The 5,052-nt window shown below is 38.5% G+C and overlaps 1 long non-coding RNA gene across 2 annotated transcripts; it reads right to left on the bottom strand.

The window, feature by feature from the left end:
* Positions 1-1,084: 1,084 nt before the first annotated feature.
* Positions 1,085-4,617, bottom strand: LOC121073511. Of its 2 annotated transcripts, XR_005821762.1 has the most exons (4): positions 4,387-4,617; positions 2,418-2,504; positions 1,905-2,046; positions 1,085-1,178 (listed from the first exon to the last, which is right to left on the bottom strand). It is a non-coding gene; the product is annotated as an uncharacterized LOC121073511 (long non-coding RNA). The 2 variants fall into 2 exon arrangements; XR_005821761.1 differs by having other exon boundaries at positions 1,905-2,504.
* Positions 4,618-5,052: the final 435 nt, after the last annotated feature.

Consider the following 5,052-nt stretch of genomic DNA (forward strand, 5'->3'; position numbering starts at 1 on the left):
GCTGTTGAGGACTGGGACAATTATATATATCAAGAAACAAACAAGATAGCTTGTTCTCCAGCAGGTTAAAACAAGATATTGATTTGGAAAACAAAAACAAATCCTGCATTTATTTAAACATGACAGCTTTTTGTTGTTACTCTGAAAGAGGCTGTGTTCACAAATTACTCAAATGATCACCATACCTTCTGAGCATCACAGAACCATGAACGAACTTACTGCTACCCTCTTGGGTAAGGAAATATCAACTGTTTCACAGGTGGAATATTGAAGCATACACTTATTAAATAGTTTATCCAAAGTTAAAGTAGAAACTAGCGGTAAAGTAGAAAATTGAATACAGATTTCCCAAATCCAAGCTCAGAAGCTTCAACACAGTAACACCCATCCTTTGCAGAAATGAGCGCCTCTGGTTTATTTCTGGTACTTCCAGGTTCTGATGGGGCTGGAAGTATTCCAACAAAAAAAGGAAGCAGAGAAGAGTTTAAAAGAAAGAAACAAATACAAGCCTAACCAGACTTCTTTACAGCCTCAACCTTGGTTTAAATTGAGGACAAGTATCTATAATAATTTTTTCAAAGCAAATCAAAATTTGCATAAAAATGTGTGATGTGATCTGAATTTCCTTTAAATTATGCAGGTTAATAACTATACCTAAAAATAGAAAGGAGAAAGCAATTTTAGAATTCAGGCACTTACAGGTTCAATCTTACTGCTAACATAGTTTTATAAAGAACTCATTGCCCAAGAATTTAGATTGGCTGACCAGGACACAAGTTTCCTGGCCCTTCCCTAAACCGGACCAAGGAACAACAATGGAAGAAAATAAGTTGCTTTTCTTGATAGCGTTATTTGTCTTCTGGTTTGACATTCTCTGAACTGACTAACTGCCAGGTCAGACAACCACTGCTCCTAGTGCAAGAAAAGGGGCATGAAACTATGGCAGAGAACAAAGAGTGGGACTGTGCTTTTCAGCAGCAGATACCTGTCACAGCAAAGATAATCTAATGCCAAACCGCATTAAATGAGGAAAATTTGGACACTTTTTTTTTTTTTTTTTTTGAGGAAGAAGGATCTCTCTCCTTTGCTTATACTTGCCTGGAGAAGTTTTCCAGACTGGTACCATCACGGCTGTGGGACTAGTATCAACACGGTTGTGTTCTGAGCAGCTAAGATGTCTATGGAATAGAGAAACTCATCTCTGACAGAATCACTAATGCACAGACACAAAAAGAGTGAGATTGTGGTTCCCCTATTAGTCTACTAGATAGTCTATCAGCTATGTTCATCCTTCAAAAAATAAAAAAAATAGTAATAACTTGAAGAAAGACTGTGTGCAGTGTTTTGTAACATGGAGCCCTGCATTTCCAATCAGGTACAAGATCCCCTAAAAACAGGTTTACCACCTATTGAAACCACAGCCAAAAATTTACACACTTTGTATAGAAGCTTGTCTGCATCCTACAATGTAATTGCTTCACCTTCCTAAGGCAACAATTTGCCAAGGTAGGTGTTGTTTTTCAGTTTAGCACCAGGCTCCCAACAAGATGAAAACAGCTTGTGGTAAATATAATAGCTGGCAGCCTGAACAATAGCAATTAGGACAACAGCCTAAATCCTGTGGTGTCTCTGGAAAGTGTGAACGGTCTTGCTAGTCTGCTGATAAGAAGTTTAAATTAACATGCATTAGCATCCCTGGGAGTCCTAGGGCAACCCCAAGCCAAGAAACTGTTCAACTGGTGGTTCTTCAGCCTGGTTGATTTTAGCTGGATTTACGCAAAACTTTAAAGGTGACACCATGTTACGTGTTTTCCTTAGCTGGGACACAACGTGTGTGTGTGAGGGGTTGGGGTCTGGGAAAGAGAAAAAAAATGGACAGAAATAATTCTGTTTAAAAGTCTCACCTTAATTGGAAAAGTGAATCTTTTAATTCAAATGATAAGAATTTTCATGCTCCCTAGAGTCCATAAGCCACAGACTGTCAAGAGAGGTGGACCCATCAGACATCTCCAGCGGCACATATGGTACCATCACCTACCTGAACATCTAAAATTCTGTACATATATACTATTAATTGCTATAGACAAGAACAACATCTATAGCTACAAACAGCAAGAAAATATCAACCCTATCTAGACACTAACTGCTAACACCCCATTTTCACTGACCGCCCTTCCCAAAAAGGCGGTTGAGTGCATTTTTAGGGTGGTGTGAGGTTCCACAAAGCAGAACTATGCAAAACTTCCAGTTTTTGCAGAGCAAATACGTACTTGTGAAATGCTATATGGCTGATTAGTATCTATCAGCTTGATTCAGAGCACTGATTATCTATATTGACTAACAAAAGCCAGTTTCCCACCACCACCACAGTGAAAACAGAATCATTCTTCCTAACGTAACAGCACGCATTTGCTTACTGCAAAATACTGTTATTTTCGAAGTTTGGAGCAGCATGATAGTTTTTGAGGTAGATTCCCAACTTTCACTTTTGGTATATAATCAAACTGAAAGAGAAAGGGAAGAAAATTCAGCTTCTTTAATAAGTTTAGAGATTTCTTGTTTTCCAGCTGACAGCAACAGTTTGTTCACAAAAAAGCTCTGAGAAAAGTTCAAAAATATAACACAGAGCAGTATGTCCTATACCTTCCAAAATTTTCCTTAGCTCTAATGAGTGACTGGTAGGGCCTATACAACCTCTCCTGTGGAAAATGTGGTGGGAGGCAGGAACTGACAAGCAGGAAGGCACAACAAAATGCCTCTCAGGGTTTCCTTGGCATACCAAGGCAGGCTGGAAAACAGTGGAATAAGAACTGAATTATTTCATCTCTCTAAAGGACTGACAGGAAGGGTTCTGCCAGAAGCTCCAGTCATCCATCCCTACAGGTTTGGCCTCAGGGGCCCCTTCCTTCAGAACGAGGGCTCTGCTCAGGTCACAACATTGACTGGCTGCCCCAGCAGTTGTTTGATGGGATTTGGAGTAATCTCTTAATCTTGTTCATTGGCCCATGCAGCAGTTAAAATAATGAGAAAAAAAATACAAGCACTTTCTGGCCATGTTCTATTAGTAACACATTATTTCACAAGAAGACAACAAGAGAGTAGACACATTTTACTGCTGAATAACTTTTTTTTTTTTTTTAATAGTACTAGCAGATTTTAGTAAACAGAGAACGTGTTTCATCATGGATTTGAGGGCGGATACTGGCATGAACTTCGTATTCTCAGCTTTGTGTCAGTCACGTCGTTAAAACATGCACCAGAAGCACGTGGGAAGGTGCAGAAACACAACCAAAGCTGCAGCTTCCCTGACTGGCAAGCGGGTCTTGGGCTCTGCAATGGACGGACATTTATCAGCCACCATGAAACCAGCTTGTATTGAATAAAAGGGCCAATACAGTTAAGTTAGATACTGCGTGGGGCGTGGAAGAGGGTGGTATTGAAAACCAGAGTCAGAACAGAGGAGAAGTATTACTGCACAGTTTGAATAGGCTTCCTGTGGCTGCCCACGAAGACTAACATCTGGCGATGCAGCCTGTTATACTGAAGAGGGAACTCCTTTATCAGTGTTACAGAAAATAGAAACCACCACAAAGGTAGGAGAGCAGGTTCATAAGCCCTAGCCAACATCTTACAAGAACTGCTGATCTTACTTGTTACAGTCTTGGACACCATACCTTAAGCTTATTTAACACATTATTGTCTAGATAACTATCTCTCATTTCAGATTTGCTCAAACAGCTACCAGCCTAAAGCATTCAGATTCAAATTTTTAGTGTGTTTTTGTAATGCAAGCAGGCATCACAGTAGTTTACACCAAGTAAATCCCAGTTGGGTTTGGTTTTTGTTTTTTTGATTGTACGAGTAATGTTTTGTTTTTCATCATGGTTTACATAGTAAAAACAGGCAAACCATGTCACTTTTTAAAAAGTGATAAATTTAAAAACAAGAAGTGAAACTGTGCAGATACCTGAAACTACACCAATTCTGCTAGCTTTGCTACACTACCAACAGAAATAGTTCTGTCCTGTTTAGATAGACTTTGTTTTGCTACATGACTGCATATGCAGTGAAGTGATATCAAGTCCTGAGGGTCCACTCCTTTGATGAGTTAAGCACACAAAGGCCCACATTTTGATGCAATCTGATATCATATATTTAAGTCCTAGACAAACTGCAACTGTGAGGAAGTGATAAACAGAACTTCCTGCACAAAGCTGCCTGAGATAACACTTTCCATGGACTGGAAAAAAAGAGACATGATTGCTACAGAACTAAAAGGGAACTGTTCTGCTCTTAATAAATAACCCTTTCTTTTTCACGTGGCTATTGCAAAAGCCTAAGCACAAGTGACTAAGATTCAGTAAGCAGTAAAGCGGTGCTACTCACATATTTCTGAAATGATTCTTTGAGGAACTACAGCAAATTCTTTGCTCTTCAGAGATGTATGCTCCTGAAGTCTTTTATGCTGCAGCTGAAGAAATGCAACTCATAAACCTTCCAGCTAGCAGTGGTTTTACTTCCATTTTTAAAGGAAATTCTAAAGAAATCTAAACACAAAATATTTAGTCAAATGGAAGAATAAGGAGTAATTGTTTAAAGAATAAGACTACATTGCCTCCAATGAGGGAAAAATCCTATAGAAAACATGACTAGTTCCTTCTCATGGAATTTCCTTTCAATTTTTCATCAACCTCAGCTCAAAATATATTACATTTCTTGGAGTTTAAGTTATTTTGAGATTACTTGGTGAATATTTGAGAAGTTAAATTTTCCTCCCAGTAGAACTTGTGGGGAAAGTGAGCTTCAAATGTAAGTACTTTACATGCACCAAAAGCCTTCTTGAATTAGAATTCAACATATTTTTAAATATTATAATGTTTCTCCATACATAAGCTGACTGACAAAATAAACCATGGAAGTTAAAGGTGCACAGCACATGCAACTTTTAAACATCAATAATTCATAAGAGAAAAAAAGAGTAGCACTTGCAAAATACACTTGCTCATTGACAAAAAAAAAAAGCAAATCACTGAAGCCTTGGAGAGGTTCTAC

The sequence above is a fragment of the Cygnus olor genome, chromosome 7 (genome assembly GCF_009769625.2).
Source record: "Cygnus olor isolate bCygOlo1 chromosome 7, bCygOlo1.pri.v2, whole genome shotgun sequence".
NCBI classification, from domain to species: Eukaryota; Metazoa; Chordata; class Aves; order Anseriformes; family Anatidae; genus Cygnus; species Cygnus olor.